The 27,924-nt window shown below is 37.5% G+C and overlaps 1 protein-coding gene across 2 annotated transcripts in view; it reads right to left on the bottom strand.

Annotated features, from left to right (window-relative positions):
• Positions 1-27,924, bottom strand: part of ZFPM2 (zinc finger protein, FOG family member 2) — a 468,988-nt gene that overhangs the window by 206,788 nt on the left and 234,276 nt on the right. The window lies entirely within an intron of this gene.

The following is a 27,924-nucleotide window of genomic DNA, read 5'->3' as shown; positions in this document are numbered from 1 at the left end:
ATCCATTACAGAGAACTCTTTTAAGTTTTGGATACAAATTTCTCTCCTCTTCAAATTTATTCTCTAAGTCAAACACACCTCTGGCTATATCTATGGTTCCCCCAAAGCACCTCTCATGACTTGAATTAACCCAATGCTCACAAGGAAATACACAAAACGTTTTTAGTCTATGTGTGGCTCAAAAAGAGGCATTTAAAATAAGTAATAAAATTGTAGTACAGACACAAGTTGTATGCTATATGGCACTTATACACTGTGGCCATGAATATTATGATTATTATCCTGCACAGATCACGTCTCTGCAATGGAAGAAAGAACAATACTTGATATGGGAGGAACACATTAAAGGGAATTTCTCAGACACATCACAGTGACATCACTGGAAGTCGAATTAAAACGTAGCTTTTCAGAGACAAAAGATACCTGGTCACTAACTGGTAGGAGTGGAGCACACGACAAGAGTACATGTTGAGGCATCAGGCTAGCTCAAGAGAAAGCCAAGGCAAAATAATAAACGTGAACGGAAGAGAGGCACTCAGCAGCTAATTCAAAAAGGAAAGGGAAAGAGAGCAAAGTTGTAAACAAAATGAACGGGAAGATGAGTTAAAGGGAGAGTGCCAAGAACAGGAAAAATATGAATGGCAGAGGGGAAAAAGTAGGAAAAGGAAGAATAACGAAGTAATATGATTGTGAAGTGAAGACACAAAACTAAGCTAGAGGTAAGAGATACGAGGTCAAACACAGGAGATTCAGACAACAAAAAAGTACTAGTTACATTCATCTAAATATATCACAAATCCCTCAAACATTCTGCCTACAATAAATTCAAATTTCTATATTAAACAAATCCCTAGCTTTTCATAACTTTAGGTTTTTGTGAGCTTTGTTGGTTGGCAAAGTAGCTAAAATTGTTAGTGAAAGTTATTTTTTTCTGATTATATATAAAATACCGCCATATGGCTGGTAGGTATACTGCCACAATAATCTCTTTGTTGAGGCTTAAGACAACTATTGCCACATGCATTTAACAAAGTCTGGATGACATGACAAAATCTGGGATTGCCATTTTCCATACACTGCTTCCGTCCTTCAAATCACGATGAAATGACATTTCATTGCAACTTAATGGCACACACACAAAAAACCCTTATATAAATATTGACTGTAAAATATCAAGTGGGGCTGAATAACAGGACTAGAGGCAGTCCACGGAGTTTGGATCTAAGATCTAGTAGGTCTGCATATACCCCTTCACTGAGCTTTTACTTTTTAAGTGAAAAAGCTCCAGGTTAACTGCTTTATAATACGTTTTGAGCTACTAAAGGTTTTTGAAACAGAAATGGGATTAGGAGTCCTTAAATCCCATTCAACTGTGTACACTATGGATCAGGTATTTCTCCTGAATTCCATCTGTGGCCATGGTCTCAACAGGTCAATGAGGAGAGAGCCCCCAAGCCTACCCATCATCAGCTGTCACCTAAACTTGCCCCCTGACTGGCCTGACATACATCCTTACTCTAAGAATTTAGTAAAGGACTATCTTAAATGGCATCCTGCCTGTGAGGAGGCAGTGTGGTTAATCTTTGACAAAAGAGCATTCACATGTCAACAAAACAAATGCCTAATGGAAGGCCCTACTGCAAAAGAATAAAGTAGGCCATTCAAGCTGCCAATAAAAAAGAAATTTAGAAAAGATTGAAAGTTTGATTCCAGCATCATCATTTCCACTGAGATTGAAGTCCGACCCAACATCCAGTGCTCCTTCAGCAGCCTTAAACTGAAGTTACACCAGGTCCCAAAGGGTCGACAGGAAGAGTCTCATGTAATGACATGATTTCAACTCAGAGGACGGGAGAAAGGAAATCAAAACACTCTCTCTTAAATTGACTTTTTTTAATGTAAAACATGCTTTCAAAGTTATTGTGGAAAAGATTACAGATGGAAGAGAAATACTTTCTTATCTTCCAGTCTACTTTCCCTAGATTTGCCATAGGAATCCTTTCTTTTCCATACAAAGGGAATATTCTTGAGTAGTCCTAGATTTTGACACACCAGAAACTGAGTTGCCTATTTCAACAGAATTCATGTCTCTACCCTATGGATGTAAGCAGATTAATCCTTAGATCAAATATTACCTAATGCATTTTAATCCAATTCCTCTCTTGCTTATATAGGTTATAAAATAGGTTTATTTTTTCAAATCCAGCCCATAATTTAGTTTCCTCCAAATGTATATATTCGCACCAAATGTAACAGCCTAATAGCCAGTAAAACAAAGAAAAATCAATCATTTGTGCTAAAAAACAAACAAACAAAAACAAAAACAGGAACCTAACCAAACAAAAACAAACTGCATAAATTTTCTTAACCTTTCCTATGGTGGTAGGAAATAATCCATACTGCTAATCTCTTAAAAGATTCTATTCCACTGGTCTCAGATGGAGATGATTTTGTCCTCCCACCCAGGAAACACATGACAATGCCTAGAGAAATTACTGAGTGTCACAAACAGGGGGTGCGCTCCTGGAATCTAGTAAAGATTGGGTTGCTACAAAACATCCTAAAGTGCACAAGACAGGCCTCTACCAAAGAATTATCTGGCCCAAGATTCCAATCGTGCCAAGGTTGAAAAATACCCGTTAATCTGTACTACTAAATGATACTTCCTGGTTTCCAATTTATAACACTGTTTGGGCACCTGGTTGGCTCAGTTGGTTAAGCATCTGACTTCGGCTCAAGTCAGGATCTCATGGTTTGCGGGTTTGAGCCCTACATCGGGCTCTGTGCTGACAGCTCGGAGCCTGGAGTCAGCTTTGGATTCTGTGTCTCCCTTTCTCTCTGCCCCTCCCCTTTTCATGCTCTGTCTTTCTGCCTCTCTCTCTCTCAAAAATAAACATTAAAAAAACACCAAAATTTATAACACTGTAGAACAGTTCCCAATGTTATTTGCGCTTTATAGAAATGTTCCATATGGAAACCTGAAAAGAGACCTGTCGGCAATTTCTTTCTGGATTACACTGACTGTACCTGCTAGTACTCTTACAAAGTAAGGGGCAGTCAGTATTTTTATTATACATAATTTTTTCTTGGTTTTATCACACAATATAAAAAAGCATTTGGCATGCATTTTGACTATTCTTATGTTGAACTTAATATAGTAAAAAGCCCACAGTCCCAAATTTGCACTAAAGGAGTTCTTTTGCTTATAGCTAGAGCAATCCTTCATTTCAGTGCTGTAAGGTGCCAACCTCACTTTTACTCCATGTGTGCCATTCATCTTCAAGAGTGTTAAGCCCGAAGGTTTCACCTTTGTACACAATCCTCAAAATAACTATCTGTTCCAGTTAAGCCTTTAAATTAGATTGTAAACTCCCTGAGGCCAAGGATATTCCTTCCCCTTATTTTCTACATATACTAATACATATGTATTATATATATATATATATGGCCTAAAAAACAAACACTTTAGGTAATAAGGTCAAAGAATTTCAAATATGCTTTGATATTGGATTAGTTGTTATAAATAGATCCCAGAAACTTCCAGAGAAGCCTCTAATGTTCTAATGCACAACAACTCAGTTGCATGTATTTCTCTAAAAACCGAGAAGTGGTAGGGGAAAAAAAAAGTTGGTGGAGGATTCTTTCTAGTGCTAATCTGCTTTGACAACGTTTATAAGAAGTATTATTGGATAGGCAAAACTGTATGGAAATCATCTGCAGTAGAGTTTCAAGTGAACTGGGCTGATGATTTAGTATGTCACCGAAATATTTTCCGGTGACTGAAATATTTTTCAACTGACTGAAGAGTTATTTCATCTTGATGGACAACCCAGCGGTTCTTGAAGATGACCATGTTCTCTTTTGCTCATGGACCTTTATTATGTTCCACTTTTGCCATATCCAACACACACTTAGGTGCGCACACACACACACACACACACACACACACAGCCAAACCCCTTCCAAGTCCCAAGTACTCTTAAACTAATTTATTCCTATTCAATCTACCAGTCTCCGCTTAGATATCACTTCAATTTTTTATTCCCAAATATATGTTAGATATTCTTCTAACATACAGCATTTCCTCTCCTCTTTTATCATTTATTTATTTATTTTAAATTTTTTGAGTTTATTTATTTCAAGAGAGAGCGAGCAAGCAAGCACAAGTTGGGGGCGGGGGGAGTAGGGTGTGGTGCAGAGAGAAGGACAGAATCCCAACCAGGCTCCACATCAGCAGCACAGAGCCCGATGAGGGGCTCGAACCCATGAACCGTGAGATCATGATCGTGATCTGTGCAGAGGTCAACAGTCAGATGCTTGGACAACTGTGCTACCCAGGCACCCCACTGCTTTTCCTCTTTTAGCATTTACAATATTTTTGCTAATAACCTATTATATGGCAGTTGCCCACATATTTGTCCACATTTTCCATTAAAATATAATCTCCAGGATAACAAAATCAATGTCTATTTCAAGTACACTGAGATATCTTCAGAGCCTAGGACTATGCCTGGTACCTCTTCACTAATAATAAGTGTCTGCTAAATTACTGAACAGATGAATGAAATAAAATATATAAACAGTCACTTTTTATGTATCTATTCCTATTCAGAGCACATATAGGATTTGACTCAGACCAGACAGTTACATATTCAAAACAAACAATAAATCAAGGTTGAAGTGATTTGGGGACCCGGACCTTTAGAGAAAAAGCCAGAAGGCACTGGGCGCGGATACAAATGGAGGGGGTGGGGAATGAAACCACAAACTTCAGTAAAAATTTATATCCCACTATTCACCAGCTGTTCTGTGCTTTCTTCTTTAAGAAACCTTGTATTCTCATTGTATGCCTACTATGGAAATCCCCACCCCTGCCCAGCAAAAAACAGGAACACTAAAGGAACACTAGATTATCTTAAAAACTTTTCTATGTAGATCAGAGAGCACAGTGACAACTTTTAAAAAGCTGATAATTTGTAAGTATTATAGTGTACAGCATTGCCTTGTCTGGATTAAGTCCCAATGCTTCCCCCCATCCCAAGCTACCCATGGTATTATTTATTTCATCATACTTCTCCTTCCCCCAAACAGTCATTTGCTTTAAGTCAAAATTGGTCAGCAGAAAGAGCACAGCCCCCATTTTGTAGTTTTTATAGTCACACGCCTGCCCCTATCATAACCAATGTCCTACCTTTAAAGATAGAAACACAGAGTTATGAACAACAGTTCTACTATCTAATATGGTGCTTGCATTTAACTGATCACCAGCTCTAGTGGCAAGATGCAGACCACTGTCAGATACCTAGTATTTTTCAAGACATTGTCCAGACTAGTTTCCCTGGTGCTTTATCGGAGGGTTTTATCAGGCCTCTGCATGATAAGGGTTGCTACTATTTGCCAAGTTGGAATTTTTGTAAAATTCCTTAATTTTCTGTTGTTAATCCATCAAACACAAACACATGAAAACTTATCTTATTCTACAAGAAGACATGATTGTTGGCGAACTCCAAGGAGATAGAGGGTTGGGAGCGATGGGTTGTCTATTTACTTAACTCTATCCAAACCAGGCTACTCTGTGTTTGACACCAGAGGAGAGAGCAATCTATGCCCAGTACTAAACTCCCCATTTCATTTCTCTCTGCAGATTCAGATCCGGACTTATTAGGAAGAAGGAATTTACTTTTTTTTTTTTTCTTGTTAGAACAGACATCATAAGATACACTCTGTTGGTGATGATACAGAGGCATAATTTTAAACCATTTAGAAAAAAAATAAAGGAAAAAATTGTAAAAGAGAGTAACTCTGTATTTCCAAAAGTAACCTTAAAAGCATTTAGAGTACCCCCTATAATTATTTTAGTTCAGAATATACTCCTAAGCAGTAGTATAATATAGAATTTCTCAATATTTAAAAATAATATTTTTCATTTGCAAAATTATTTTTTCAGATGCCAAATGAGGCTAAAATATAATTCAGGCTCATGCAAAAAAAAAAAAAAAAACACTAAACAAAAAAAGGGGGTGGGAATATGATAAAAATATATTTTACTTCACGAGGAATTTTAGAAATCAAGCAGCAAAGAAATTGTTTAACCTGCCAACTTCTTAGAAACTTTGTAGATCTTGCAAGTAATTTTTTCTTACAAGGTTTATGAATACAGTAGTCTGTAAGAGGTCCATTCCATGATGTCTCCACTAAAATGGATGGAAAACGAGCAATGAACTGGTAGATTGTGCTGGTTCAGAGTCCTGAGCCCTTAAGTCCATTTCACAGGAATACTCCCTTCTCATTTACTTCAGCACCTTTTCTCCAAAGCATCACTTCCACCCATATGTTTATTCTCCAACCCTCTGGGAAGTCACCTTTCATCAAAAGAAGTGTGTTAATCTTCCGCAGTATGACTGCCATTGGCAACTCCTGCCCTCTTTATGCTGCTCCCGTCAGAGTATTCAAAAAAAAAAAAAAACAAAAAAAAAAGCTTTTAGGACTCACAACAATACAAAAAGGGAAAAAAAAATCCCTTACCTGTCTTGGCAGATGGAAGAGTGCAGTCTCAAAACCCAGTTACACAGACTTCAGTAATCATAAAATGCATGAGCCTAAGAAAGACATCCTCTAATTTATTTCTTAGAAACATACTGTAAACTTGTTGCCTATTTTTCCCTTTAAAGACTAAATTAAAAAAAATACTTATTTCCCCTTTTCAACACTTACTGGGCAACAACCTTCTCCCAAATATTATAAAGATATAATACTTGGTGTTGTTTTATCATAAATGGGTATATAGTCAGATAATATTTAATCCATAAATAACCAAATCATACATATAACTAAATATATAACCAAAGAATAAGCAAATCTCATGAAGTTGGAGAAGTGATAAACATGGATATTCTATTGCAAGTTTCATTAATTTCAAAAAATTATGAATAAATTCCCAGCAGGGATTACAATACCCAGGAAGGATTAAAGAGCTTTGGCTTTATTAGAATCAAAGGTGTTACATGGCTGATTTCTCACTTTACCTTTCCTATCTATAGTTTCATTCAGCACAAATTTGAAGGAAACCATCCAGATTTCTGGACGTGTATGCCTAAAAGAATTCGTGATGACAAATCTACCAGATGTTGCTACCCAGTAGAAGGAACACCAGCCACACCATTTGCTCTTCCAGGCAGATAGACACTCACATTAAAAAGTGAAATCTGAAGGCGCCTGAGTGGCTCAGTTGGTAAAGCATCCAACTTCGGCTCAGGTCATGATCTCACAGTTTGTGAGTTTGAGCTCCGCATTGGGCTCTGTGCTGACAGCTCAGAGCCTGGAGCCTGCTTTGGATTCTATGTCTCCCTCTCTCTCTGTCCCTCCCCCACTCATGCTCTCTCTCTCTCTCTCTCTCTCTCTCTCTCTGTCTGTCTCTCTCTCTCCTTCAAAAATAAATAAACATTAAGAAATAAATAAAAATTTAAAAAATCGAAATCCATTGCTGCCAAACACCTCGTTTTGGTATATTCAGCGCATGTTGTTTCTCAGCCTTGGCACTGTGACATCTTGACCCAGATTATTCTTCGTGGTGGGAAGCTACCCAGTGTTTTGCAGGAGGTTTGGCAATAGCTCTGGCTTCAACCAGCTAGAAGGTGGTAGCAACTCTTTCTCCCTCCTCTGACCCCCATTCTCAGGCTATGATGACCAAAAATGTCTCTGGGCATTACCAAATGTCCCTTAGGAGCAAAACTGTCAGTGGTTGAGAACCACCAAATTCACTGTGTTACATTAATGAAGAGTTATGAAGATAGTCTTTCATTCTTTCTAACTCATTTTTCCGCTCTGAATCAGTTCTAAATAATTTTTTAAGTTTATGTATTTATTTTGAGGTGGGGGGAGGTGCGGGTAGGGGTGTGGAGAGCAGAGCGAGAGGGAGAGTCCCAAGCAGGTTCCATACCATCAGTGCGGAGCCTGACTCGGGATTTGAACTCACAAACAGTGACATCATGACCGAGCCTAAACCAAGAGTCCGATGCTTAACCAACTGAGCCACCCAGGTGCCCCTGAGCTAAATCAGTTTTAAAATATCAAATATTTTCATCAAGGTAGGATACCTACCTGAAAGCTAATATACCCAAGTGGGTTATCAGTAAAATTATGGTCTCCCCAAGGCCTCATTCTGTGCTTTCGAGTACAAAGTACTGGAAAGAATCCTTGACAAGATGAAGCTATACAATCTCATCCAACAAATGATCTTACTTCAAAATTCACACTAACTTTACTATTAGGCAAAAAACAGGCACATTTTCAAATATTGATTCCAACTAATGTCTGATCCTAACAGGCATGATCTTATCAAGGCCCCACTATAATAGAAGGAGTGTCAGGGTTAAACAGAATAGGCCAGGATAAGATCACAATCTACCTCACAATGATGTGATGGTATCGCAGAATGGGGGTAGTATTCTAAGTAATTATCATTAATAGATCCTGGCACAGGAAAGAGCAGGCCTCACTAGGTTTAAACAAATTTGAATGAGATAAAACAAGGTTGTTGAGAATCATACTTTAAGGTACCAGGTGTTCTTGAAGTCATTTTTTAGAGTTTAAAATACTAGATTCTAAGTGGACAGGGAGGTGTAGAATGATTTTAGTACCACGAACATGTAAGGGGGGGGGGAATGTCCCTTTATTATTGATGTGGGTGCATTTATTCGTTTTTCTTACGTTCTGATCTAATTAGAGTATTTGTAAACAGGTTAGTTCTAGCTGCTGAATGAGGTTAAATGCATTTGCTGTTTGCAGTCTGCCAGACATCAATCTAATAATTAATCTCCATCACAACCATTAGAACAGTTTTGTTTATATATATTCTTTAAGTCCTTGGCCCAGCTTTAGGATATTCTTTCAACACTATGTAAGGCTTCTTAATGCCTTAATGAAATGGTTCAAAGTAGCTTTTTCAACTTAAAAGTAAGATCATTGTACTGCACTGATTCATTCATTCTTTGACCTCTATGCCCTAGTATACAAAAACTCGTGATTGTCACTTCATTATTTACTTCTCAAAGCCATAAGGAATACATGCAATCTGAAAAAAAAAAAATGAATCAGGATACCTAAATCAGGATGCCTTTTTCAACTAATTAATGACAACTTAATAGACAAAATGGCATCCAGTAGAAGATTTTTATCTTTTGGAAGGTCTGTTGTATAAATCCATTGCTACTTACTGAGGTTTTTATGCTTATTACATTGAGCTAAATAAATATTTGCATGAAAAAAAGTGATCATTAGTCCAAATAATTAAAAGAACACAAATGATTTTGCTAGAAACTTGCGTTTAAACTCTAAATAGGTCACTACTCCCTCTCCCTTTATAAAATAGAGATAACAAGTCCTTTTCTTACCACCATGACACAACATTTATAAAGTTAAGCAAATATAAGGATATTAATTAGTAAATGTGATCAAAAATGTTTCAGTGATTGTTTTCATATGCATTGAAAGCATAATTATGATTATTACTAGCACTATTATTTTTCTTATTTATACTCTGTCCAGACTTTTCTGGGAGGGGGAAAAGCCAAACTATATCTTACTCTGTGTTTCTTTTCTCAAATGGGTGATTAATTACAGGTGCTGAAATCTTTTGGCTAATCATCCAGGATGAATGCATTGCTTAAATCAGCAGGACATAGAGAACTCTAAACGCTACTAGTTGTTAACACAGTAAAGCAAAACAGAACATTCTACACTTTGTATCTTGTCTAAAAATAATGCAGTCATTGACCTTAACCTTATCAAACTGGTCCCATCATCAAGGTCAAATACAACAGTAAATAACTTCAGTTGAACATGAGCATACCATAAGTATTTGTGATACACTGTATCTATAGTTGCATTTTTCTACATAAAATGTGCTCACAAAAATTAATTTTTTAAGTAAATAAATTTAATTTTGAAATGGATTAGTGAGATCTGGTGAAAACTTAATATACAAAGGGTATCTATCCACTCTTTAGTCTTCTGAGAGCCTCCATTTCCACCTCAACACCATAATATACAATACACATGGACAAATTCCAAATATGTATCTAGAGAGACCAAAAACAGTAGTTGTTATCAGCATATACTCTCATATGATGGAGAGATTCTCTCCTTTACTTTGACCAAAGGAAAGAGGACATATGGGAGGCAATTCAGAAAATTTTTAGACCCTAATTATTTAGGAGGGACATCACTGATGGGTAATGGATGAATATTGAGGCTGTCTACTAAATCCAGAGAACCATTTGACATCTGTGTAGCACCAGATGAAGAGATAGCAAAAGCACAGGTGTGGTGCTGGTTTTCCAGACTTGGAACACTTCACAAGAGTTAGCCATTGGCTTGGTTCACAGAGTGGCAGGAATGTTAAGCAGGCACAGCTATATTTGAATCTCTCTTAGCAACTACCACGATGCATCCTGCTAATTCACTTTCCAGTTTCCATTTTGCAGTAACAGATTAAACAAAGAAAGGAAACTACTATCTGGAAAAAAAATCATCAGTTTGTTGAAAAACATATGGAAATACTGGTTTTTGTTTCTTCACGCACTAAAGGGATTTATGCGAAGAGAGAGCAAATGCCACAGAGCGAAAGTAGGGGCTGACTCTGTTGCCAACAGGCTCATCACTATTTTTCATCTTTGTAACATATACCCACAATATGCTCTTTTTCTTCAGCCTGCTAATCAGGGCAGTGGTACCTGATAGTGGATGATTGACTAAAGAAATCAAGATTGAACTTATTCCCTGAGGCACACAGTACCCCAGATCAAAGAGTGCACATGTGGCATCCTGAAAATGCAATCCCACTGCTCTCGCCTCTCAACTCCCTGACACAGGAACCAAAGACAAAACAGTGGTACTGTCTCTCTTTAAAGAGGGAGCAAAGAATTAGAGGAAGAATTTAGAGATCTGGACTGACTCCATTAAATAAATTCTTTTTAAAAAGCTCACGGCTAGTTTTTACTTTCTAACCCAATTTTCCATATTCTAATCTCAATGACAAATTAAGAATAGCCATGTTGGATGCTAAATGCTTAAACCCAGGATGATCTCTGTGCACATGAATGGATAGAATTTCATCTGGAAACATGGCTGTATTAAAAATGCAATGCAGTTTATTTCAAGAATCGGACAGAAATACTGGTGTTAATACTGGTGGGGTTTTTTTCGTTTTTTTTTTTTTTTTTTTTTTTTTTAATCTGCAGCACCTTTAATTACATTGTCATTTAAAAAAAACACTTCTTTTCTTTAGCTATTTCAGAAGTCATTCTATTTCATTGAGTGCATGGTTAATAGACAATATTCTAAAGAAGGCTCACCTACCATTTCATACATAAGAGCACACAGAATAATAACAAACTTCATCCTGATTTAGGATCAGATTTTTAATGGCATAAAGAGCATTATAAATATCAATGGAAACTATAAAAATGTAATTAATGCCTGTGGAGTTATGAAGTTACCTCTCTTTTATCAGTTTTCTAGTATATTCAGTTGTATTCAATATGCAGCATTCTCAAAGCATTATAAGGAAACTCAAGCTCCAACTTAAGGAACTATAGTGAGCATTTAATCATTTCACAGTGGAATCTGCTTCATTTCCACACATCCCAATGATATGAAAGCACTTCACCATTACCAATACAGTATTAATAGTAATATCCATGTGCAGTGCTGATAAGACCTAATTCTTTTACCACATTCGGTTCGCTAGTTAAAAAAAATAATTATATTATTTCACAATTGGTCAGCATGGATCATGTAGATTTTGAGATGAGTCACATCTGCAAAATGGAAGCAAGTTACTGAGAAACTGTTTCTTTTAATGTTTATTTTTTGAGAGACAAAGAGAGATAGAGAGAGCAAGAGAGAAAGCAGGGGAGGGGCAGACAGAGAGGGAGACAGAGAATTTGAAGCAGCCGCCAGGCTGTCAGTGCAAAGCCAGACACGGGGCCTGGAACTCAGGAACTGGGAGATCCTGACCTGAGCCGAGTGGGACACTCAACTGTCTGAGCCACCTAGACACCCTATTACTGAGAAACTTTTAAGTGCTGTATACATCATGAATATTTTGTATTAGTTGATGGTAAAAAACCATTCAACTCACGTTATAATGCATTTCAGCAGCAACTGGAGTCAAACAATACAGTATAAGGTAAGTTAAAGTTAGATTATAGTAATTGATCAACTAAAATGGACTGCACTTCTTGTTTCTACTGATTTCCCTTCTTTTCAATGTTGAGGTAACTACATACACACTAGCAAAAGATAATAAACTATCAAGAAGTTTGCTGCTAAGACAGTAGGCTCCCCAGTTCCTTTGGATGCTGTCAAACCAACTGAACTGAGATGACTTGCTTCTCTTTTCAAGCCTTCAGTGGTTATGGAAGTATAAAAATAATCATCAAAAGACTGAGTACCCTGGGGGCGCCTGGGTGGCTCAGTCGGTTGAGCATCTGACTTAGGCTCAGGTCATGATCTCATCAGTTGATGCGTTCGAGCCCTGCGTCCGGCTCTGTGCTGACAGTTCAGAGCCTGGAGCCTGCTTCAGATTCTATGTCTCTCTCTCTCTCTCTCTCTCTCTCTCTCTCTCTGCCCCTCCCCTGCTCATGCTCTGTCTCTGTCTCAAAAATAAATGCATTTAAAAATAATTTAAAAAAAAGAAAAGACTGAGTACCCTTTTGTCCTCTACAATGTGAGTGGCACGCAAGGTTTGCAATAAACATTAGCAACACTTTATAATAATAATATTCCTCCCAAATCATTTTATTTCTTAAGACTAGTGATAAATACTAAAATTAAAGATACAGTTCCCATCCCAATTAAACTGTTTACATCTTGTATCATCACAAAATATTTAGTATACTATTGCAATGAAGGTTATAGACAGTTCTCAATAATTCAGGCTCATGGAGAATAGAGAATAAGGAGAAATGAAAACTGACAGAAAATCAAATAATATGAGAGAACTCTGAGTTTTATTGCTTGCATATTTTTTACATTTCTCACATTTTCTTCTTCTTTTCTTACCATATTTGTCACTAAGACGAATGGGTCTCCCTATAATGCTCTAGTTGGCCAAGAATTATAAACATCTTTTACATCCTGCAGATTTATACACCTAAATACTCTACACTTGTTCTAAGTTACCTATTAGAGTACTTAAAATATCCTTATGATAATCTGGCAATTGTGTGTTTTGCTATAAGATAAAATAATAAAATTATGAGAAATAATGAAATTACAGAAACATTATCAATATTTATGATGTTGCCTAATCTATGACAAGAAAAACATTGGGTAATTTCGTGTAACTCATTCCACAAGAAGGGGGCCCTTCACTTCATGAGATTGTTTTATTTAGGAAAGTTAGGAGTATAAACAAAATAAAATTAAAATAGTAATCTTACTTGTTGGCAAAAATCAACCATTTATTGTGTGTGTGTGTGACTCTATATACGTGTGTGTATGTGTCTGTGTGCCTATGAATATGGCTTTTTGTGCGTTATGTTTGTTCAAAGCAATACATAAATTCATAAATATTATAAATGAATAGAATTCAGTTATATTTAAATACTCATCCAAGAAGTAATTCCATTTGAGAAGAATTCAGATATCTGTGTCCTCACTGATTAGCAGGGTTCCTGACTTATATTACATGCAATATTAGTCAAGTTTTCCTTCCAGATGTCTAGCACAATGTACCTAACAGAGGTTAGGTTAGCCATTCAATTGTTTGTAAGCAACAGCAGGGGAAGACCATGGAAATAGTTATGAAGTAACATTCTACTACCCTCTCATTTGTTTGTAAGAAGGATTAAAATACATACACACACAACTTGGAAAGCACACAATTTGATTAGTTAGTGTGACAATAAAATGGGTCCATCCCCTCTATCTTGTCCTGTACGTAACCAATGGCCAGAGGTTTAGATTGCACCCTTTCTAGCAAGTTTACTGAATGATTAACGCCAAATAAAAATAAATGACCATATAAGAAAATCTGATTGCTCTTCACGAATGCAAACAATGAGTATTATTATCCAAATAAATCTATCCTTCCAGCGCTTTTTTAGGAAGAAAAAGTTGTGCTTTGAAATGACACTGGTAAATATGTCACTCTCCTTCTGGTTTATCTTTACATGCAGACATTCTTTTAAACAAAAGTTAAGAGTCTGAGTTCAACTCACCAAAACAAAGAGATTAAAGTTGAAGAGGGAGTCTCCCTCTATCAGCCAGGCTTCAGCTGAGGGGGCACAGTTCACCTCTAGGCAACTAAGTTCCTAACTGAGCACTGGACTCTCCATGGTATGTGAGGTCACTGCCTATCATTTATCCCTCTGACAACCACTTTGTTTTTCACTCTTTATGCCTGTATGCTTATTTATAACATGCCAGACTAACAGTGGGATGAATGAAGGAATAAACCAGCAGAATCTAAGCCTGAAGATACTTAAAGATATAAAAGCCTGTTGACAGGATGCCAACTTTTCTGGCCCCCATTCACTAACTGCTCTCCATTTTTATTATCGTGGAATGCTACAAAATACTGGTTCTGTTTTGCTGGAGCTTCAACTGTCTTCTGGTTGTTTTTCTTCATGGGTAAGAATTATTTTATTCTAGCTGTTCTAGGAACCATAGATCAGTTTTGAAAGCTCACTAGAATTCTCTTAGCTATATGAATTGGTGGGGTGTGTGTGTGTGTGTGTAAACATTTAATGTGGATTTTTTTAAAATCCACAGTAAAAATAGCACATTTATCCCCTTTACAAAAATCCCAATAAATAACAAAGGTACATTAGGCTCCAAAACAGCTTAACTGAACCATATGTGGATCCAAAGGCCTGCCAAAATGGAATCAGCATTGTAAAAGATAGTTTCATATTTCATCTACCCATAAAATAGGAACTTACAGAATATAAAATGTATTGGCCACTGGCACAGAGCTTGTGATGACAATGGCATGGAAACTCACTGTCAGCAGATTAAAAGTGACCTCCAATATAGACTCTGGGAGGTTTCTTGAGATTTTTCTCTCCTTGTCTATTTTTATTACTTATTATTATTTCTTGTCTTTTTGACTTAGACTGACTAATCACAGATTATGGAACAAGCAACTTAAAACAGCATCTTGAACCTCAGCCCTTCTGACAATCATAGAATTTCACCATTACAGTATTTCCTCAGAAAATCTTCGAGAAGCAGCAGAAGGTTTGGCACTGAACCCTTAGGACCCCATTAAGGGCCTCTGCCGTATTCCACAGCTTGTCTAGCCCCAAACGGCACACTCTACTCCCACAGATGCTCTCCAAAGCCATTTGGAATCCTCTTTTCCTTATCAGGCTGATACAGACCTGCATCATCCTCGGAGCCTTCTGACAGGGGCTACAACAATTGGGGGGGGGGGGGGGGGTGATACAACTGTTCATTGTTTCCTTTCACAAAACCCTGCCACAGGGCGCAGATTAACACCAAAAAATAGATGGCTGCAACCAAAGAGAAACATTTTTCAGAGTGCCTCCACCTGATTAATGAAGCAATGGAGCCGACCACTGTTTGGCGCCCATGATGCACTCTCCCCCGCCTCCTCCTGGAGTATCAGTGAGATGGGAACACTTCTGCCAGTGTCTGCTTCCTTTGAAGAGCTGTCATGCTCATAAGGTTTTGAAGGGAGGAAGGCAACAATTCTAAAACTGCCTGTGCTCCCTGTTGAGAATATTCACGTAAAGGAGTGAAACTTCTTTTTGCCACCATTGAACTTTTTTAAATGAAGAAAAACGCTCTTTTTCTCCCCCCTCTTGTAGATACTTCATTCAACACGTACTTGGGACCTGACGCTTGTCTCAGATGCGCATGCGGACATCACTGGGCACCTCATGTGGACTAATGTGCTACACATGCCTGAGCAGCAGTGATTTTAAGATGCAAGGTGGTAACGCCATATCCGAGATTAGCATCAGAACCCAAGGGACTCTTGCTGCTCCTGTCCACGGGGTAACGCTCACACATGGGGTAATGAGAAACAAATGGTATTTGTTTGACTTCTCAATAAAATCTCAAACTTACGGCATGTGAAATGCCTTTGCTCTTCCGAACTCGGTCCCCATTTCTTCATATTTCATGGTGTGTCACAGCCTGTGTTATGACTGCCTTATTCACTCCATTCTATATCGAACTCTAAACTGCCATAAATAATGGAAGAATTGAGTTAACATTTTAAAATACGAACCTAACTCAAAAGTGAATCAGACAGGGTAAATTACTTTTCCAATTGTCTGAAATCCCCAATCACACACCTGAGAAATGCCTTCTGAAGAATAACTTCTTACAAAAAGAAAACACAAAGAAGCCAGGATAATTCAAAAAGCAGTTTGACCGCTTAACCTTTCTTTCTCTTCCTCAAAATACATGTTTTTGCTCTGCTTCTGTGGTGATTGTACTTAGATGATAAATACTCTAAGTACACACCTTGTACTTCTCTAGGCTATGAGTTCTCAGAACAGCCATGCTAGCTAATCAGTAAGTATATCTGTGTGTATAAATACATGTGTGCACATGTGTATGAAGAGGTATATGTACAATGACAACCAAAGTGCTTTTAAATATGTTCAGAGAGGGGACAGAGGAGAAAAGCCTGCATGCACTGCTTAGGGGAGCAGTGTTTAAAGAAATGGGTAATCTATTTTCTATTCCTGGGCACCATAAAAAGTAATCTAGGTCTGTACAACAATCTGCATATTTTTTTCAAAGTGACTAACTGCATATAATTCTATATAATTTTACAACAACTCTATGATGCCTAGCTGGCATAATAACATCCGTTTTATAAGTGAAGAAGCGGAGAGCATGTGTGATTATCCAAGATAGCACATCCACTACGGGTGATAACAGTCAGAAGTAGAATCAGCTACCGTAACCACATCATGGGCTCTTTCCCATACTTTCTCTCCCATCTCTTTACAGTGTGTTAGTGTAGGTTTCTCAAAATGACTGAAAGAGAAGGAACACTCAGCAAACACTCTGCTTTTGGTTCCTAACTCCCAGTAAATTTTGTAGAAGTCGCGTTTTATACATTTTAATTCATCTTTCGCTATCCTCCCAATTTCCAAATAAATTAATCAAGAAGTTACTAATCACCTTCCATGTGGGAAACCTTATTTAGCTTCAAAAGTAAGAATAAAATAGATGTCATCTTCATAAAGTCTTTTACTTCTCAGCTAACCTTTGATTTTGATGATAATACTTTATAACATATGACTTAATATTCTTGGTTCATATTCACTCCATTTTCTTTTGTGACTTCTCTTATTGCTCTTATTGTTCAAAAGTCCTTCTTTATCCAGAGGTTGGGTAACTATGTAAACTACCTTCAAGGGTAAACAGACCCTGAGAGGGCTCCAAAGAGCCCAGCCTTTTGTTTCAATGCCTTGTGCAATTCTCTTCCCTCTGGTGCGGGCTAGTCTAGCGACTGGATTTTAATGAATAGAATTTAGCAAAAGTAATGGACTCCTGCTTCCGAGATTAGGCTACAGAAAACACTGTGGCTTCCATCTTAGGCTCCTTCTCTTGCTCTCTTACTTGCTTGCTCAAAGAGAAGCCAGCTGCGATGACATGAGTTGCTCTATGGAGATGCCCACGAGGCAAAAAACTGGGTCAGTAGCCTTGCTTAGTAAAAGCTTGCAAGCCAATCTTCCTGTAGTTGAGAGTTAGAGGACACCATAGCCCTGACTGTCGCTGTGATTGCAGCCTTGTGAGAGACACTGTATCAGAGACATCCAGATAAGCTGTGCTCACATTTCTGACTCTCAGAAACTAGGAATAGACAGTATGAGAGAAAAACCCACAAAGCTTACACACATAGCCCTATGCTTGACTCTGAGTGCCCAACCTTTATAACAGAAAGAGATATAACACCAATAAAATGGCACAAAAGACATACAGGTTACTAGAATCAAGAAGCCACAGTTTTGCCAAACTAGGCCAGAGGATTTTGTGAGGAAAGTGATGTAAAAGTAAATGAATAATAAGGAATTACTTAAAATTTTATGGGTAAATTAACAAAGAAAAGACATGTTAATTCCAAAAGAGAGTTCCTCAAATAATTTCCTAAGTTTCCAAAAGCACTTAAGAGATACTGCTTTATTTTTCTCTTATCAGAGAAACATTGCCTCTGGACCATCACACAACATTAACATAAAGCCTCATAGGAGTGGCTTAAACAAGGTCACACTCACAAACTTTCCTATACCAGGAAAACCTCATGATATTAAAGATTGTTAATGGTAACTGAGAGCTATTGTTAAATTATATTTGATTAATGGTATTCTGGGAATACCTATTCATAGTTTAAAAGCAGAGTCCAATATTTTATAACATATTTCAAGAGTTATCCCTAAGTCATACTGATTTTTAAGACCAAACAGAAGAAATACAAAATCGTCCATTTTTTCCACTGTTATCATTTCCAACTTACTGAGTGTATTAATTATCATGCCTAGCTGAGATCACTGCAAAATCCTCGTAACATCGGAACGATATTTATCATAACCATGCAAATAATGGGTAAAAGTGTACAATGCCAAACCAATTGTTTTAAAAAGACTTGTGGAATGCCAAGTCTTCAAAAAAAAAAAAAATCAAGGAGAAAGACTTTAAAAGTCAAGTCATGCCAGATATATCAGCAAATATCAGAAGAAAATTTTGATCAACTTTTCAAATTGCTCTTCACAGTGCTTTCTCATTTTAACCTCTCCTCCAGCCAAAAATGTTTTCTGAGCTTTATATTCTATAATCTGTGTTATGAAAACAATAGAGTTATATTTTACTAAACACTCCCTCACCACCCAAGAATTTGACAAACTCCCCTTGGGGAACAGAGACTCTATTTCCACCCTCTGAGGGACCATAAAATGTGAAAAAAGTCTACAAACGGGAACGATTCCACAAAGAGTGTCTAGAGCTATAAACCAATAGCCAGACTTTGTCTTCGATGCTTATATTCCCTGGGAAAGGTGGTACTACTCATTGGTCTCTTCAAATTTATACACATCTTCTTCTTAGAACAACTTTGATCATGTGATGATATGAATAACTAAACTACCCCTTCTAGACACTGACTAAATTAATAGCATCACATGGAGTCATTTTGATAACTACTTAAAAAGATCATCTTCAATAAATTTCTCCTTAAATTCTAGAGAAAGGAACAGTGAATATTCTGGCATGAAGAAAAAGATCCTTTTTGTTTATTCAAACTTGGCCTAAGTTAGGATAAATAGATTTAGCCATGTATCATAATTCAAAGGCAAAAATGTGTTTAAATGTCAGGCATAAGTGAGTAAAGTATAAATAAACTGTCTACATATGACGAGGAATTGTTTTTGTGTTCCCACCTTTCAAAGGCAAGTCCAAACATAAAGAACCTGGAAAGACTTCACCCATCAGAAGAAACAATGAATCAAAAAGAGATTGAGATTAGCAGAGAGATTAGCTACACACAAGGGCGTATCTTGGAGGCAGGTACAAATTATCAAGAAAGGCCCAATTTATATTTTCATTTCAACATTATTTTCTCATATTACAATATAACGCGATCCATTGCCAACATCATCACTATGCCTGCACTATAATACCATCAGTCCCTTCAGATCCATACGCAACTGACTTGTCTGGTTTGCCTCTATAGAGATCTGAATTGTGAAATAATTCTTTTGTGCTTGGGTTCTTCCTTTCTGACTCACATTCTATAGGATGCCTTTACCAACATGGGATTCCATACCAATATCTCCCTTCTCCCACAAACAAACAAATAACAAACAAACAAATAGACAAGAAACCTACTCTAATTCCAAAAACCAGACCAATGTGTCACTTTGCAAGGCTTTGCTGCTTTAAATGTCTTGTCTCATGTCTTCTTTGAGCAGCTTCCACTCAGTTTCCATTAATTCTCCACAAAGCAGATAGAGTGTAAGAGAAGCCAGGATCTTGGCCTCCCTAAGGGACAAATCTACAACCTCCATCAATAATGAATTTCACCAATGCTTCCCAAGAGGAAGAGGGTACAATTAAAAAGGTTATAAGTCCTTGCACTACTAGAACCTAAGGGCATCCGTGAATGAAACTGGCTTAAGCCCAATTAGAGGAATCAGTACATTTGTCTTCTCTTGGAACAACCCTGCTCTTACGGTTCCCATCAATTCAGTATAAATCTGACTGATCTTATCCAAGAAGTTAATAGAAAATTGCTCACAGTGGGCGACTGCCACCTCAGTTTCCAAGCAGAGACAGATGGAATTTCCCAGATGGTTTGTCACTGGAAAGAGCGATGCTGGATGAGACTTCACAGAAAGCATGGTAGAGCAGAACACCTTCTTGGCCTTCACCCATGTCATAGTGAGGGATCTAAAACTGATTCCACTGTAAACAAATCGTAATTGCCTCAAAGGGCTCAACACATCAGCCTCCCGAACTGTTTCAGGGGTTGCAAATCTTACACTGAAATTAGTCAATATTTATCAAGAAACCATCATGGGTATATCTCCTTATTGGGTAAAAACTGAAGAAATGTGTAGTTATCCTTCCCTGCTGCATCTCACACTCAATTGAGTTTAAGAATACACATAAATATAAAAACAAACAAAAAACAGACACAAGATAGTATTAACTGGTAATGGTATTGCTAAGTTGGGCAGATGAAGGAAGATTCCTGAGGAAACAAAAGAAATGGGTACGAAGACTCAGGGAAAATGCAAGGATCTTGAATAAAGAGATGGGCATCATTCACGAATACTAGAGAAAAGTTAAAGGAAAGAACTGATTTACTAATTCTTTAAGGTTATTTATTGGGCCTGTGCTCGAAGTCAGACATTGCTCTAGGAAGGATGGATGCAAAGATAAAAGACAAGAAGCATATAGTCTGCAGGGGAGACAGACAAGTAAACAGACACAATTATGTGATAAATGCTTTTATCCTAGTAAAGCTACAGCATCATGGGAACACTTGAGGAGTCTATATCTATCCCAGACTTTAAGTTAAGTAAGTCTACTTGAGCTGAGTCTTTAAGTAAGAATTGGGGGTCAGTGGGATAAAGAAGGGTGGGGGCAGAACATAGGGTTTTCCAGGATGATGAATAGTGTGGCCAAATACATAGAGATGGTCTATTCTCTCGTGCCCTTTAAGATAATTTTAAGCACATAGGGTGACACTACTTTTGTTTTTAGGACACACTGCGATTTGGATAAAGGAAAAGGAGACAAGAGGGAAGGCAGGAAGAAAAGTAGAAGAATATGATGATAATCAGGAAGAAAAGATGGAGATTTCAATTAAAGCAGTGATAGCAGGAACAGAGAAGAGAGCAGATTAGAGGAAATCAGAAGTTATAGTACCTGGTTTCTGGAAGTGAAAACGAGAATCCTGAAAGATGAAAAAAAAAAAAGCAAGGGTAGTAGTTATAGGCAATAAAGCAGAGGGATGTGTGCCCATGCACTCGTATGTGCGTGAATATGTGGATAAATGGACATTTGAGTTTTAAGACAAGGAGAGGTAGGAATGGAGAAAAAAAACAACAAAGAATAACGTCTAGAATGAACTTCTTGCAGAGGCAGGAAAGGAGATGCAGAGACATAGGATCAAAGGTGACTCCAAGTGGAAAGTCAGGGAGAAGACTAGAGAGGCAATCTGTGGAAACAGTACTAAACTCTCCTTGTGACTATTTAGTTGGAGCAAGTCAGTGGGAAAGGCTTACAAAACAGTTGAAATGTGCTATTAGAGAAAGGGTAAAAAGCCAAGGTTAGAGATTTTTTAATTTAAATGTCATTTGTAAATTAGTAGCTGAAGCTTTGCAAGTGGATAAGCTCCCTGAGGCACTGGGAACAGAGGGAGAAGAGAAGAAAGGCCAGAGTGTTTTGGGAAACACGCACAGTTAAATTCAAAAGAGCCAAGACCCAGAGAGAGATGAGAAGTAGGAAAGTATGGTAGTCCTGAGCCTAGATTAGAATGAATATTAAAAAGGAAGAGATCTTTCCCAATGTCAACATCAATGAAAAGAAATGTTAAGGCGCAACAAAGAGTCATGCCTCACCAAATTATAAATTATATCATTGAGATGGTGGAGATTGGAGGATATGGGTGGGGTCCATCAGAATGCTCATGGTAAGGAAAGTCAGATTTTTATTTTAAAGACTATGTGTTGAATATCTATTATGTGCCAGAGGCAGAGGTCTAAAACTGAATAAAAATTTTAAAAGAAATCTATGTTCTCTAGAATCTCAACAATAATTTGGATATTACTTTCAAATTGACTTCATTATTATATTTTAGAGGTTGAGGTTTCCCCAGAACTTACCATGAAATTGATTCGAGTGCAAGTAGTCCATTGGGTAGGCAATCTCACAAAATTTCAGTAGAGGTATGGAGAAACAGGAAAGAGAAGGAAGGTCATAAAGAATGCATTATAAAGCCAACTGGAGCTCAGTTCCACTGGCAAACTCTAACCGCTTCTCAGAGCCTAAAGGAGAGGCAAGGAGACGGGGGTATCTATCCACCAGCTTCTGTCTCTCATTGGTTATCAGCCCTGGAAATATTAGTTCTCCAGCACATCTAGTTTGCCTGGTTTGCAGTGAATTTGCTCCTGAGGTTGGGAAAAAAGTCCTCTAATAGAAAGTCACAGATACTTCCACTAAGCAGCCTTTGACTACACAGATAAACGCTAGAGACATATGGGCAGGGGCGTACTTGCTACAGGGTGTGTACAACATGAGGCTTGAAGACTGGCAATGAATGGGATCAGAGATTGGTACTGAACTAGAAGTTCAGTTAGAACTAGACATAGTTAGACATAGTTAGGGCTAGACGGAGAGAAACAGAGACATCTAAAAATTCTGATATTTTCCTATGATATCGAACAGGAACCTCTAATTCTTTCCCCAACCACATTTTAACGATGATAACGATCTTAAAAAGTTTAAGGTACAATTTAACACCTGTATTATTTGATTATCAAGGCAATGAAATGCTGTCTATAGTACCCTTTATATGCATATTTCCCATTTGTAGAATTGAATGTCACAAACGTCCTATGAGAAAATAAGACAATCTCTCCTGATTGAGCAGGATCAATAAAATAAGACTTCTCTATCAGACTTCACTTATTGAATTGAACAGGTCATGAGGAATTTAGTATTAAGTAGTAAGTAATGTGGGACTTTCTATTTATGTTCTATTTAATAAAGTATGCATGTTGTATAATTCCAGCAGTTGGCTGAATTAGACTAGTTAGCTACTGACAGCTGATATATTCAGAAGCAAGGAAGGGCAAATGTCACTGAAATTAAAGACATCCAATCTTCCAAACAGTCATTGTTGTTTGACACTTATTAGGCCCTCATTATGTGCTAGCATATGATTTAGCATATTGCAAAGATCTTTGGAGAAAACGGAGGAAACGTCAAAGGTACAACATGTAAATACAGAAATTCTAAAATACCCCCAAAACAGATATTGATCATAATTTAAAGTGATTTTTAAAACAGCTTCCTTATCAGTAGTCCTCTGAATGAAACTGCAAGACTTCTAAAAAAGTTAAGTTTGTGTCACCGTGATAGCATTTAATGTAAGTTATTCCTTGGTACAGAGGTGGGATGTTGGAGAGAAGGCTAGGCTCACCCACTGGCTAACAGTCCATTCAGGGGTGCACAATTATATCCGAAAAAACTGAAACAATACATGGTAGTCTTTTGGAGGCTATGATGCTTAATTTTATGTGACAACTTGGAAGGTGTTAAAAATTTTTTTTTAATGTTTATTATTTATTTTTGACAGAGACACAGACAAAGACAGAGACAGAGCAAGCAGGGGAGGGGCAGAGAGAGAGGGAGACACAGAATCCGAAGCAGCATCTGAGCTGGCAGCACAGAGCCTGACATGGGGCTTGATCTTACAAACCCCAAGATCATGACCTGAGCCGAAGTCGGACGCTTAACTGAGCGTCCCAGTTCAGTACTGAGCCACCCAGGCACCCCATGGAAGGTGTGTTAGATGAGACTAACATTTGAATCAGTGAACTTTGGATAAAGCAGATTGCTCTCTGTAATGCAGGTGGGTCTCATCTAACCAGGTGAAGGCCTGAAAACAACAAAAAGACTGACCTCTTCAAGAAACAAGCTTCATCTGTACCATTGGTTCTCCTGGGTCTTTGCCTACTGGTCTTTGGTCTGGAACTGCACCATTGTTTTTCTTAGGGCTCCAGCCTGCTGGCCCACACTGAAGATTTCTGACTGGCCAGTCTCCATAAGCCAATTCCTTATAGTTAATATCCTCTTTCCCTCTCCTCTCTCTCTGACCCGTATCTGTGCAATGAATGTAGTAACTATATGTTGTTGCTGCTATTATTAAATCATGAAATGATACATGACGTATCAAACAAGATAATGGGATGTGGGCAAAAGATTATTTATTTCTATGTTCAGTGTGTTACATAATTCCAAGAATAACTTTTTGTCAAATCAATTTGTTTGGCGTTTCAATACAGCCTGTATTTCTTGAAATGTGCTCTATACACCCAAATGCCTGGTCTGCAAAGGCTTCCTGCAGAAGGTGGCATATTGCTAATGCACTTCTAGATGGGAACTTGAAAGATATAAAAAGGATTTGACATCTGGCATGGTGACTCAATTAATTACTGTGTTGGATTAATTAGTGTGCTGAATCTCCTGAGCCAACACCATGAGTCTGAGCAGACTTACATTACACTGGTTGGCAAATAAGCACTGTAGGAGGGTGCTACTTCCAAATTTGATTCAAGGTTGGGTACGGAAGGGTTAGGAGGCTATATATTTTATGATAAGGAAAATTTATCTTTAGGACATAAAATACAAGTGAAAGTACTGTCCAAATTATCGAGGTAATGAAATCACAGGAGCCTTTGAATTAACTCATAATTGCGCCAATAGTCTATCAATTACCATAACAAATATTTTGCCTAAAGAAAAAAAAAAAAACATTGTGTATTTTCTCCAGAGTTTTTAAAATAAATTTAGACTATGTGTAAAGAAATCCCAAACATTTTTATCATGTTCAAATCATGCTACACATGCTCTTGAGCAGACAGTGTGGCATGGTCTTTAAGAATACATGATGCTGGGGGCGCCTGGGTGGCTCAGTCGGTTAAGCATCCGACTTCGGCTCAGGTCAGGATCTTGCGGTCCATGAGGCTGAGCCCCGCATCGGGCCCTGTGCTGACGGCTCAGAGCCTGAAGCCTACTTCAGATTCTGTGTTCCCCTCTCTCTGTGCTCCTTCCCTGCTCATGTTCTGTCTCTCTCTCTCTCTCTCAAAAATAAATACCCATTTAAAAACAATTGTTTTAAATACAGATGCTGGAATCAAAAGGTCTACGCCTTTATTTTCTTATCTAATTTTAAACAGACACAAATTCAGGTTTGTTTTGAGGATTAAATGAGTGAATCCCTTTCAAATTCTCTATACAGTGGCTAGAAAAGAATGAGTATGCGGTATATGTTAGCTCATTATTCTACAGTAGGAACAGTAGTACCCAAAGTGGTACCAGGAGTATTTAGTGACTTAAAATTAGAAGTAAATTTTGGAAAGGAATGCTATCACAAAAGGAAAGTCTTTTAAGGTATACTTTGGCAAAGCAACTAAGTTTTTAAATAGAGAAAATTACTATAGTTTCAGGAAATAACATGAATCAAATATTGAAACCCTAAGGCAAAAAAATAAAACCAGACTATTAAGATTATTTTCTATAAAAAAAACTACTACCCACTACTGGTTTTTGATACCCTGAAGAGTATTCATAGTCTTAAAATAATACCAAATAGTACCAATGGTATCAAAACTTCTTCATATCTATAAGCTGAACCCTTTAAAAATATTAAACATGCCATCAAATAGCCTTATAATGGTACAAGAATATTTAAAGAACATTTGTCCAAAAAATAGGACATTATTTCATTGAAATTAACCTTTGACAAATAGGTTTATTTTTCACCCAAAATGTAGCAAATGCTAAAGATGTATAATTGTACCATCCCACATATATAAATAGATAATCATATAAAGATCAAAAACTGAATTTTCATATAGATATTATTTTGATATAGTAAAAGGAGAACATTTCTCTTTTACTTCAATGACAGGTGCTACTTCAGTGGCAGTACACTTTTGAAGAAATATCAGAGAAATAACTAAAGGTTGTGTTGGGGATGGATATGCAGTGATAAATAAGTATCTTACTGCCGAAAACATTTTTTAAGCGAGAGAACCAATAGAAACTTCCAGATAAAATGGGTTTAGAGTAGTATTTAACTCAACCCTTGATGGTTAGACAATCTTCGTCTTGCCTTTGCTCGGAAATCAGTATGGTAAATATTGTTCTCTCAATGGAATCAATAGACCAGTCTATTAACAACTCAACCGACCAACGCCTGCGGTGTTTGTGGGGCCACATCACAAAGCCTTTTTGAAGTGGGTAAACTGGACCACTAGGAATTAAGTTGCCCACATGATCAAGTATTTAGCTTAGCCTATCAACTTGTTCAGTTCTTAAATACATGGGAAATCACCGACTTCATCCTTTTATGGATAAATATGTGGATTTAGGAAGTAAAAATCACACCCTAGAATCTCCCATGTTGTTTAAAAGTTTGGTGACACAAATATTTCCTATTTATTCCAATCATTACTTCTGGCTGAACCAATAACCTCTGTGTCAGCCAATAGGCACTGAATAAGCGGAGATCCACACATACCAGTTTCTTTCATGTAATAACTTGAAGGAGAAATTTCTTTCACGTAACAAATGGAAGAAGGGCTGCAGTGTTGCTGAGTTCAGTGCATTTGTCAAAACCCCTCTGGGGAGTTTTTATGGCCCCACAGGGTAGACAGAGTCATCTGGCAGCCGTGAGACTCTTCTCATATATATAAGTGGCTTTTCGGAAGAATGTCATTTCGTATATATAACTTGTGGAACTCCTAAATAATATAAAACATTTGTTTCCCCAAGTTTTATCACTTGTATCATCACTTAAATAGGAGAGGTCCCAATGTCTGTACCCTGGAACCTGTGAATGTTACATCGTATGGCAAAAGGGAATTAAGGAAGCCGATGGAATTAAAGTCGCTCATCAGCTGCCCTTAAAAGAGGATGATTATCCTAGATTTACCCAGATGGGCCCGCTATAATCACAGGTGTTCTTAAATGTGGATGTGAGGAAGACTCAATCAGCCACCGTTGGCTTTGTAGACGGCAGGGGGCCTTGAGCCAAGAGCTGTGGATGGTCTTGAGAAGCTGGAAAAGTGAAGGAAACAGAGTCACCCTAGGAGACTCCAGAGACGGACTCAGTGCTGCAGATGCTTAGTTTTAGCCCATCAGACCTCAGACCGGCACAACTGCGAGGTGATGTATTTGAGCTGTTTCCAAGCCACAAAGTTTGTGGTAGGTAATTTGCTATGGCGGCAACGGGAAAACTAAAATATCCAATTAAGAAATGAAGTTTAAATGTATCCACGTATTCCATCTTTCCACTACTTTTTAACCCAGGAGTTAATCGACTACCCGTATAATCTTACCTAGAGGTAGATTTTACAGAGATTTTACAAAAATGCTAACAGAAATTATGACGCTAATCATTCATCGTTGCTCTAAAAGGTACAAATAGTATTACCGAGGAATAACAAGGTTGTTCATTTCTTGTTCTTCATGTAAACCTGTAATGTATGACAATTAATTTGTGTCATCTTAAAAATAAAAGCATTTGTATATATTATTAAGTGTGAGTAGTATTAGTCTGGCTAAGCAGATAAAGCAACAACCTTATAAATTACCTTACTAAACAATCGTTTGGTATGATTAACCTGTTTCCTTCTAAAT

This window comes from Panthera leo, chromosome F2, assembly GCF_018350215.1.
Source record: "Panthera leo isolate Ple1 chromosome F2, P.leo_Ple1_pat1.1, whole genome shotgun sequence".
NCBI lineage: Eukaryota > Metazoa > Chordata > Mammalia > Carnivora > Felidae > Panthera > Panthera leo.
Note: the sequence above shows the minus strand (reverse complement) of the source record. Positions and strands in the feature narration are given on the sequence as shown.